General features: G+C 43.1%; 1 non-coding gene across 1 annotated transcript; it reads left to right on the top strand.

The window, feature by feature from the left end:
• The first annotated feature begins 10,580 nt into the window (after positions 1 to 10,580).
• On the top strand, positions 10,581 to 10,655 carry Trnal-caa. Its single transcript has one exon. It is a non-coding gene; the product is annotated as a tRNA-Leu (tRNA).
• The last annotated feature ends 440 nt before the right edge of the window (positions 10,656 to 11,095 follow it).

Raw genomic sequence — 11,095 nt, 5'->3', positions numbered from 1 at the left:
AGATAGCGTTGCGCTAAAAAATATTATGTATCAGTTTAAGCACAGTCTTGGATAATTGTTCAAAGGGGACGTTTCAAAGAGAATAGAACCTTTTGAAATGTGGTGCTACAGAAGAATTTTTAAGATTAGATGGATAGATCACATAACTAATGATGAAGTATTGAATAGGATTGGGGGGAAGAGAGGTTTGTGGCACAACTTGACTAGAAAACGGATCGGTTGGTAGGACATGTTCTGAAGCATCAAGGGATCACCAATTTAGTATTGGAGGGCAGCGTGGAGGGTAAAAATCGTAGAGGGCGACCAAGAGATGAATACACTAAGCAGATTCAGACGGATCTAGGTTGCGATAGGTACTGGGAGATGAAGAAGCTTGCACAAGACAGAGTAGCATGGAGAGCTGCATCAAACCAGCCTCAGGAATGAAGACCGCAACAACAACAACACAGTGAATGATGCATGTAAAGTCTCCACTCTGAATTAAGAGGTCGTCATTATCACAATTTAAACGATGTTGCCTGGGTTATGTCACATAGTGGTTTCAGGGACCTGTTGGAGAGGGTGTTTTGCCCCTTCCCTTGAGCACTGTGAGAGGTGTGTTGCTAAGTGTTTTTGTACAGTGTAGATGCGTATAATGGATGCCTCTATAGCATGCTGCCATCTTTGTGGTGTATGACGATAATGAGAGAAGAGAGAAGCTGATACCCTGTACAAGCACATATGCTACTCCTCTCGAATACGATCAAGCAAGGCCACTAGCTTCCCGTCCCCTTTCGAGGAACGCATCATTGTTAACACTGTCACGTGCCCTTACTTCCTGACAAACTGCAGGGAGGTTTGCAATTCATTTCAAGACATCGGCGCCAAACTGGTGAACCTTCCTTTGCTTGCCTAATACTGTCAGTGAAAATTTCGTCCATCGTCAGAATTTAAAGTGGCTTACTTCCGAGTCAAATGCCACAGCACTGGCGAGCGCCACCTGCCGCAGTTATGGAGGCGGGTAAAGAACGCAGCAGCAGACCATATCTTTGTGTAGATCTGGAAATCACCACTGCAGGAAAGATCCTAGTGCTCGAAGACCAGAGTATGAGAATCTAGGACATACTATGCAAAAATCAGAAGTCACAACTGAATGAAACATCCTAGTGTTCGAAGAGCGGATCTAGGAGATACTGTGAGAAAATCAGTCATGGTTCTGGCTCCGGTACCCTGCAAATCTGAAACTTTACAAAGTTCATCACCCGCTGGGTTCCTCGGCTACTGCCACCCATTAATAGAGTCACTTGAACGGAGGAAACAGCGGATATTTTTCTGTTATGTCGGGAGATTTTATCTAATCACTAGTGACAAATGCTGTGTCTATCATTACGACAACGAGAAATATTATCAAAGCAAGCAGTGGAAGCCTGGGCCCCATTTACTGGAAAAACAGGCGTGTGTTAGGAAACAATACTAATTTATGAAACTTCCTGGCAGATTAAAACTGTGTGGCGGACCGAGACTCAAACTCGGGACTTTTGCCTTTCACGGGCAAGTGCTCTACCAACTGAGCTACCCAAGCACGACTCACGCCCCGTCCTCACAGCTTTACTTCTGCCAGTATCTCGTCCCCTACCTTCCAACATTTACACAAGCTCTCCTGTGAACCTTGCAGTTGAGCACACAGTTTTGATCTGCCAGGAAGTTTCATATCAGCGCACACTCCGCTGCAGAGTGAAAATCTCATTCTGGAAACATCCCCCAGGCTGTTCCTAAGCCATATCTCCGCAATATCCTTTCTTTCAGGAGTGCTAGTTCTGCAAGGTTCGTAGGAGAGCTTCTGTAAAGTTTGTAATTTAGGAGACGATGAACTGGTAGAAGTAAAGCTGTGAGGACGGGGCGTGAGTCGTGCTTGGGTAGCTCGGTTGGTAGAGCACTTGCCCGTGAAAGGCAAAGGTCCCGAGTTCGAGTCTCGGTCCGGCACACAGTTATAATCTGCCAGGAAGTTTCAATTCAGCGCACACTCCGCTGCAGAGTGATAATCTCATTCTGAATACTAATTCATGATCGCTTAGCCACCAAGAACAACTAGTATCCCGTACATTGTACACTCAGATGACAAAAGTCATGGCGTAGCGATATGCACAAATACAGATAGCGTTAGTATCGCGTACAAGCGGTATAAAAGCGCAGAGTGTTGACGGAGCAGTCATTTTTATTAAGATGATTCATGTTAAAAGGTTTCCGTGATGGCTAAGGCCGCTTGACGAGGATTAATAGCCTTTGAACGCTAATTGGTAGTTTGTAGTTCTAATGAAAGCAACTCTCAAAGACCATAAGAAATGTGTTCAAGAAAGCATTATATTTGTCATCTACGTTATCGGCACCATAAACATCCTGCCACTCTTGTTCCTTAACGAGGTTTAAAAAACGCTCTATCACAAGGATGATATAGAGCGCTTCATGCTTGTGAATCAGTGCAGTTACGTCTTATTTTCATAAAAGGAGAAAAGAGTACTAATTTTTTGGTAGTGGCTGGAAGAAGGAAGACGTTTTTACTGTGGAGTAGCAGCAGAGAAGCTTGCCACAAGTTGGGTGACATTCTGGGGGGTTTCCAGGTGTCGCCTGACGTATTTTCTGGTTGCCATTTGCGATAGCTAATCCCTTACGCACGGTCGCAGGGGTTCATTACACCTATGTGCCCACTTTAAACGTAGCAAGTATTCATTCGGCGGGGCTGTCAACAAGAACATTGATGAAACTTCCTGGCAGATTAAAACTGTGTGCCCCACCGAGATTCGAACTCGGGACCTTTGCCTTTCGCGGGCAAGTGCTCTACCAACTGAGCTACCGAAGCACGACTCACGCCCGAGTTCGAGTCTCGGTCGGGCACACAGTTTTAATCTGCCAGAAGTTTCATATCAGCGCACACTCCGCTGCAGAGTGAAAATCTCATTCTGGAAACATCCCCCAGGCTGTGGCTAAGCCATGTCTCCGCAATATCCTTTCTTTCAGGAGTGCTAGTTCTGCAAGGTTCGCAGGAGAGCTTCTGTAAAGTTTGGAAGGTAGGAGACGAGGTACTGGCAGAAGTAAAGCTGTGAGTACCGGGCGTGAGTCGTGCTTCGGTAGCTCAGCTGGTAGAGCACTTGCCCGCGAAAGGCAAAGGTCCCGAGTTCGAGTCTCGGTCGGGCACACAGTTTTAATCTGTCAGGAAGTTTCATATCAGCGCACACTCCGCTGCAGAGTGAAAATCTCATTCAAGAATATTGATTTCCCATTCCCACACAACGTGGGAAACTTCGCATCACGTCAAAAGTATCAGATATCATCCAATCCTGTGTAATGTCTTCTGCTATGCAAACTGTTTATGCTACTCAACCAATAGTGCGAGGCCCGTGTAATAAGTAATGCAACGCATTTTTTTTTCTGAGACAAAGTGGGGATTAGTTCAGGACTCCAGTACACTGTATCATTCCCCACTCCTTTAGCAGCGAAACCCTTTTTTTTCCACATAATCTTCGTTCGATGCGACGTCCTTACCCCACCTTACTGGAAGGGTCTCAAAATGTTCAAATGTGTGTGAATTCCTATGGGGCCAAACTGCTGGGGTCATCCGTCCCTAGACTTACACACTACATGAAGTAACTAAAACTTACACACTACTTAAACTAACTTAAACTAATTTATATTAAGAACAACACACACACCCATGCCCGAGGGAGGACTCGAACCTCCGGCGAGAGAGGCCACACAGTCCGTGACATGGCGCCTCAAACCGCGTGGCCACTCCAGGCGGCCTGGAAAGGTCTGTATGCCAACATTGTACCAGTCTAGTGGTCGAGACCGGAGCCAACGTCTTACTGCATTAATAACCTCTCTTTCATCCATGTACTACTTTCGGCGGAGTGCATCCTTTATTGGGCCAAAGAGTCTGATGTCGGAACGTGGAAGATATGGGCTGTAGGATGAACGAGGAAGAACACTCCAGTGAAGTTCTGTGAGTTCCTCTCGGGTGCGCAGACTTTTGTGAGGTTCTGCACTGTCATGGAGAAGGAGAAGTTCGTTTCATTTTTTGTGGCGACGAAGACGCTGAAATCGTTTCTTCAGTGTCCTGAGGATAGCACAATACACTTCAGAGCCAGCGCTGCACCATGTGAGGAGACATCATACAGAATAACCCCTTCTGAGTAGCAGAAAACCATCGCCACGACTTTACCAGTTTTAGGGTGCGACTTTGAACTTTTTCTTCAGAGGAGTTGTAGTGTGGCGCCACTCCATGAATCGCCGTTTTGTTTCCAGTTCGAAGCGATGACCCTATGTTTCATCGCCTGTCACGATTGTGGCGGAACCGGTTTATAGTATTTCGTGATTTAATTACTTATGAATGATATTTCAGGTAGATCAAAAAAGTATAAAACCAGTTACCTATTGTCAGCGTAATAATTCCTTTGATCTCAAAAATGATTATCCCGGCTAAAATTTGTCACTCAGCTAAAGAAATCTCCACTTCACCTTGTGTAGAAATGTTGTCTGTAAAGTCGCGTGAGTGTGACTAAATTGTGTATCATTTATCAGATTTTACACAACTGTTACTTAAGATGGAAGCAGTTATCTCTAGCAAAAGGAACATTTAGTCACAAATTACTACCCGTGAACAAAACTGACGTATGTCCTCCATTAAAATATTTCGTGTAAATCGTCCGAAATAATTAGGCATCATACATCAGCAAATAAGAAATTGATATTACGTAACGTGCTGTGAACACTGTTTTCAAAGATTCAATCTGAGTTGAATTCTGTCTTTTAAAGTAGATTCGGGACCACCGGTGTACATTTATCTCCATTCATTTATATCTAACAACATTTATGTTTGTTAAAATCCTCGATTCAAAACTGCCGCGAAGATATTTTTGCTAAGATGGCGGCAGACAGACGATAATCAATTTGTCTATTGGCATTTTCTATTCCTATTATATCAAGGTAATATATTTAGCTAAATCTTTTTAAGCCTTTTATCTCTATTCTTTAGCTTTTAAAATCATTTTCAATTATAAATACCGTCATATTTTTATATCAGCTACTAGTAAGCTTCGCTGTAAGACACTGAGCTAATGGCTGCTCTCCTAATCGCAGAGCTGAAAATTAACTCTTGAAAACATTAATTAGATTGGATTACAATTGAAATAAATACAAATCCACGTCTAGACAATAGCGACTTTTTTTTCAAATAATAATTGACAATATATACAGTTACAGGTTTTGTCTTTAAAGACCTCACACGTCTCACGTCCCAACAGTTCATCCGTTATCACAGGAAGAGCAACTGAACCACATTTATCACAGATAACAAAAGAAGATTATAATTGTCTGTGGATGTAGTTCTCTGATAATAGTTTTAATTCACACAGAAATTAAATGATTATAGAAATAATGAAATAATCATCGTCATTTTTACACAATACAGTCTTTTTATACATAGTATCGACAATATTGCTTGAAGTTTGTGTTGTGACTTGGCAAGACAGCCAAGCCACTGTGATTGGTAGCCGAAAGGCACGCTTCTAAGCTCACGCAGGCTGGCGTGAGGTCTGGAACTGTTATAAGAGTTTATAGTAGGAAGAACAGTACGTAGCTTCTGGAATACTTAACTTTAATCCATAATTGGTGAACATCGATCTGGCGGTACATGCATCACAAGATAAATAGCAAATCATAATGGCACCTTGCTAGGTCGTAGCAAATGACGTAGCTGAAGGCTATACTAACTATCGTCTCGGCAAATGAGAGCGTAATTTGTCAGTGAACCATCTCTAGCAAAGTCGGCTGTACAACTGGGGCGAGTGCTAGGAAGTGTCTCTAGACCTGCCGTGTGGCGGCGCTCGGTCTGCAATCACTGACACTGGCGACACGCGGGTCCGTCGTATACTAGCGGACCGCGGCCGATTTAAAGGCTATCACCTAGCAAGTGTGGTGTCTGGCGGTGACACCACAGTTTGTACACTTAGTTCATTTTAACATCTGGTGCATAGAAGATATTGTCGTGGACATTACACGATGATCGATAAAAAATTGTCACAATCAGTGTCGTAATGCGTAGGCAATTCCGCAGAGATAACTTAAACTACTTACGCTATGGAGAACACGCACACCCATGCCCGAGGGAGGACTCGAACCTCCCACGGAGGCAGCCGCGCGCACCATGATAAGACACCTGAGACCGCGCGGTAGACGTCAAGTCGTGCAGCGGGGTGTTTGTTTCTGATCCGTCACTCATCTCTAGTGAGAGTGTCCACACGGTCCAACATTGCGGCAGTCAGAGCTGTGTGCTGCCGGGCAGCACACGGGAGGTCGTACAGGATTGCGCGACCTTGTTGCGATGATGACAGACTCCTTGTCCGACGATTCACCGTGCTTTTGTTTGCCATGTCTCCAGAAACATATCGCAAGTACCTATCAATATCTGCGAAGCTGTGGTTTTCTTCCAGATGGAACTTAATGACAGCTCTCTGCTTGGCACGCATCTCCTCGCCCATTTTAAGGTTATGTACAGCGCCGCCCCATATCAGAATTTCATGAAACTATAGGGGTTGAAGCGGGAATATCCAACGATGTACCACAACGAATTCCGCATTGTTTCCATTGAAAATGACAGAGAAAGGAAATGAGTTTTATTATTTATTGAACGTCCTTCAAAGTAGGAGCCAATGTAGTAAATTTGTAACATTCTGCGTGGTGTCTGTTGTTCTATGTTGTGTCTCCCTACCACTTTCGCGCAACGACGCTCTGAGCGTGTTTTTTAGGGAATTGACTAGTTTGAACCTGGGACCTGTTGCTGGTAAGGAGACGCCAGACCACACATGACATGTAGAGTTCAGAAGAGTTCAGTGAGACTAGCGATGATATAACCAAATACTTAATGATCTCAGCGTCAGCTCCACTGCACTCCCTGTAAAAGAATCTTAATACTAACTAAATTTAGTGGAAGGGGTTCAAGGCTTTCCTATTTTTAGTTAGCTGGTAAAATAACGTCGAAAAAGCAGTTAAGTTTACCATTGGAAATTTTATTGGTTCAAATGGCTCTGAGCACTATGGGACTCAACTGCTGTGGTCATAAGTCCCCTAGAACTTAGAACTACTTAAACCTAACTAACCTAAGGACATCACACACATCCATGCCCGAGGCAGGATTCGAACCTGCGACCGTAGCGGTCGTGCGGTTCCAGACTGTAGCGCCTTTAACCGCTCGGCCACTCTGGCCGGCTGGAAATTTTATTCTACTCAAAAAACATTGTCTATAAATTGCACTATTGATAAAAGGAAGTATTTTAATACAGGATGATAAAAACCAACTGCATTCAACAAAAATGTGAACGAATGTTCCCTGAGTGGATTTCCAAGTTCTACAATGGATCGAAGGATGACGTATGCTATATCACATCTATAATCTAGGTTTAAATTAAGTTTCACAAAATAGAAAACTATCTAAATGGTCTACAGTGACCCTCAATTATCTTTAATTACTTATCTAACTTGTCATACATTACAGTGGCTGATGTGGCTTCCCAATAATTATATAACAGAAAAATCATCGCGTTTCAGATATTAACTTACGTAGCAAATGTGAACACCATGAGCTTCAATTGACGATCGACACTAGTATTACGCAAAACGGAGGTGTAACAGATGAGACTTCTGCAGTTCTGAGTGAAGCCTTATGCGCTCAAAAATGAGGCATCGCGTGCGTTCATTACCTTGTCGGTGTTCGTCAGGAGGCAGCGGCCGGCGCAGCTCCATACAGCTCGCCGTCTAGGAAGCAACTCTCTCCTAACTTCTCCTTACTACAATTTACCGAAGATGGTTTAAAAAAAACTATCTGCCTATGTTTTTATCTGACCCCTCAGGGTCTCAATGTTAAGCTTAAGCTCCGCCTACAAAAATTCGGTCTATCCAATGAGAAACGTAATACTTTTCGTGTTGGGGCAATGTTTTTAACGTTTGCAACGTAACAGAGACGCTAAAAAGTCTCACGCTAAAACTTGCAGCTGGTGTGGCCCTTTTAGTTCAAAAAATGGCTCTGAGCACCATGGAACTTAACTTCTGAGGTCATCAGGCCCCTAGAACTTGGAACTACTTAAACCTAACTAACCTAAGGACATCGCACACATCCATGTCCGAGACAGGATTCGAACCTGCGACCACAGCGGTCGCGCGGTTCCAGACTGTAGCGCCTAGAACCGCTCGGCCACAACGGCAGGGTGGCCCTTTTAGTGTCATCGTAAGATCTATACTGTTCTTCTGGTGGGCTCTATCTTTTAACATGGGCTGCGGGGTGGTCCTGGTGGTTACTTTTCGTTGTGGGGCAATGCTTTTAACGTTTGCAACGTAACAGAAAAGCGAAAAAGTCTCACGTTAAAACTTGCGGCTGGTGTGGCCCTTTTAGTGTTGTCGTAAGATCTATACTGTTCTTCTGGAGGGCTCAGCTTTTAACATGGGCGGGGGGGTGGTCCTGGGGGTTGTCTGGCGACGTAGGTGTCCGTCCCTTATCGTACGGCCTTCTAGCTTAACACGGTTCTGCTCTCGGCTTCTGTTCTTGTTTCTTCCCTCGGAACTGTGTCTGTTTCACGGTGGGAAGGTATGACATACATTTAGGCGTTCTTGTGTTAGTCTGTATTAGTATTCCATTTGCTCACTCCTTGATCATATTACTGTGGTTAATTTAATGTCAAGATTTATTCGGAGCAATGCGACATACTGGTGGATTTGCTTATCATGTCAGGGTTTTCATGGAAGGTGCTGGAATTGCCTGACACATTTCACATCACCACCCTTCGAACTTAATTTTTGCACTGAAGTTAGGCAATGATTGAATCGTTGTCTAAGTCAGTCAAAAATTATTCGTTTATCTAAATTTTGTTGCCTACTGTTCAGCCACATTATTCTGGTTCTATGCTAGTTTGTATTACTAATATATATTTTTATATTCTTCCACATTATTCTCAAAATATGTTTATATTGACAAGAGAAGAATATTTTTATGCTATTATTATTATTATTAATTTTTAATTATTTTCTTTCATGATTTAAGTGTGAAGTTTGTTTGTTAAGAAGTTTGTTATTGAAAGTGAGGAGTCTTTCACATCGATTTTCTTAGAAATATTTTTTTTATAAATTTAGTAAGTAAGTATAATCTATTCCTAACACATTTTCTAAATATCATGTAAAAATAAAGTGTTTTTGTTTCTAGACACTCATTTCAACATTGTTACACTAACAAATAAGAATTATTTCCAAGAATTGCTTTGACAAAGAAATATACATACACAAGTATTGAGATATTATCCTAACATATCGTACAAATGTGAAAAAAAGGAAAACATCCAACAAGATAATTTTTTTTTCTTTGTTTTTATAAGGAGAAAATAAGTAAAATGTAGTTATTCTTTTATTTTTATGAGGAGAAAATAAGTGGCATATAGGTTTTAGTGTTTATTATGCCTTACTTTTGTTCTTTATATACTGCCCATTTCAGAACTAATGACTTATCTTTATCAATAGTCTATTTTTTATTCAAGTCCATAGTCAATGACTGTTATTTTGTAGTTTATTAGCTGTGTGGTGTGATTAACTTGTTTAGTTTTTCACACATTTCTTTTGCACAATTCCTACATCACATAATTTGATTTCACACATTCACACAATCCTATAAATGTTTAAGCATGAGGTTGGCGAATGTTTTTGCACGACGGTGATGGACTTGAGCGAGATGGATGTGGGCAAGTGTTTGATGTACAGCTTCGTTCGTCATTCCTTGTTGGCTTTGCAACCGTGTGTTGCTGTTGTGGAGGTCCCATAGTGGAATGGAGCTGTGTGTGCAGAATCTCATGGGTTACTGGCTTTGTATGTGTGAAAGTCATCGTTATGTGTCGCCGAAAGCGGTCGTTTTTCGTTGTAATACTTCGCAGAGGACTAGTTTACAATAGTATAGGGATTTGGGAAGGTATGTCGTCTATTCTTCACCTATCTTCTTTCTTCCAGAAAGAGATATTCACTCTGCAGCGGAGTGTGCGCTGATATGAAACTTCCTGGCAGATTAAAACTGTGTGCCCGACCGAGACTCGAACTCGGGACCTTTGCCTTTCGCGGGCAAGTGCTCTACCAATTGAGCTACCGAAGCACGACTCACGCCCGGTACTCACAGCTTCACTTCTGCCAGTACCTCGTCTCCTACCTTCCAAACTTTACAGAAGCTCTTCTGCGAGGTACTGGCAGAAGTAAAGCTGTGAGTACCGGGCGTGAGTCGTGCTTTGGTAGCTCAGTTGGTAGAGCACTTGCCCGCGAAAGGCAAAGGTCCCGAGTTCGAGTCTCGGTCGGGCACACAGTTTTGATCTGCCAGGAAGTTTCATATCAGCGCACACTCCGCTGCAGAGGGAATATCTCATTCTGGAAACATCCCCCTGGCTGTGGCTAAGCCATGTCTCCGCAATATCCTTTCTTTCAGGAGTGCTAGTTCTGCAAGGTTCGCAGAAGAGCTTCTGTAAAGTTTGGAAGGTAGGAGACGAGGTACTGGCAGAAGTAAAGCTGTGAGTACCGGGCGTGAGTCGTGCTTCGGTAGCTCAGTTGGTAGAGCACTTGCCCGCAAAAGGCAAAGGTCCCGAGTTCGAGTCTCGGTCGGGCACACAGTTTTAATCTGCCAGGAAGTATCTTCTTTCTTGGTCTCAATCTTGTGAATCTTCAACTTCTGTTCTTCCTGCTGTTTCTCTGCTTCTTACTTGCTTCTTGGTTCTTCTCTGGGCAGGATATGGAAATATTTATTGATAACTAGTCGCTTTGAAGTTCTCCTCTTAGTAACAGTTTGATAAATATTTTGGGCATGTCATTTTTACATTGTGGAAGTTTTCTTCGGTTTCGTGCATCAGTGTGCTGTTTATTAGCAGTATTGTGACTTTTACACATATTTTTTTGCCATTGGTGGCTTGCACAGCGGTCTTCTCGTCAGGCCGTTTTTTGCTCGCTCCACTGAGTCGAGGTGTTCCAAGACCCTCTTGGCCTTCCGTGTTCCGCCTCTCTGTGGTTCCGTGTTCTGTCCCAGCAGGGTTTTGCCACCCTGTGGTTCAGC

The sequence above is a fragment of the Schistocerca piceifrons genome, chromosome 5 (genome assembly GCF_021461385.2).
Source record: "Schistocerca piceifrons isolate TAMUIC-IGC-003096 chromosome 5, iqSchPice1.1, whole genome shotgun sequence".
NCBI classification, from domain to species: Eukaryota; Metazoa; Arthropoda; class Insecta; order Orthoptera; family Acrididae; genus Schistocerca; species Schistocerca piceifrons.
This window is presented reverse-complemented; position numbering and strand designations above follow the sequence as displayed.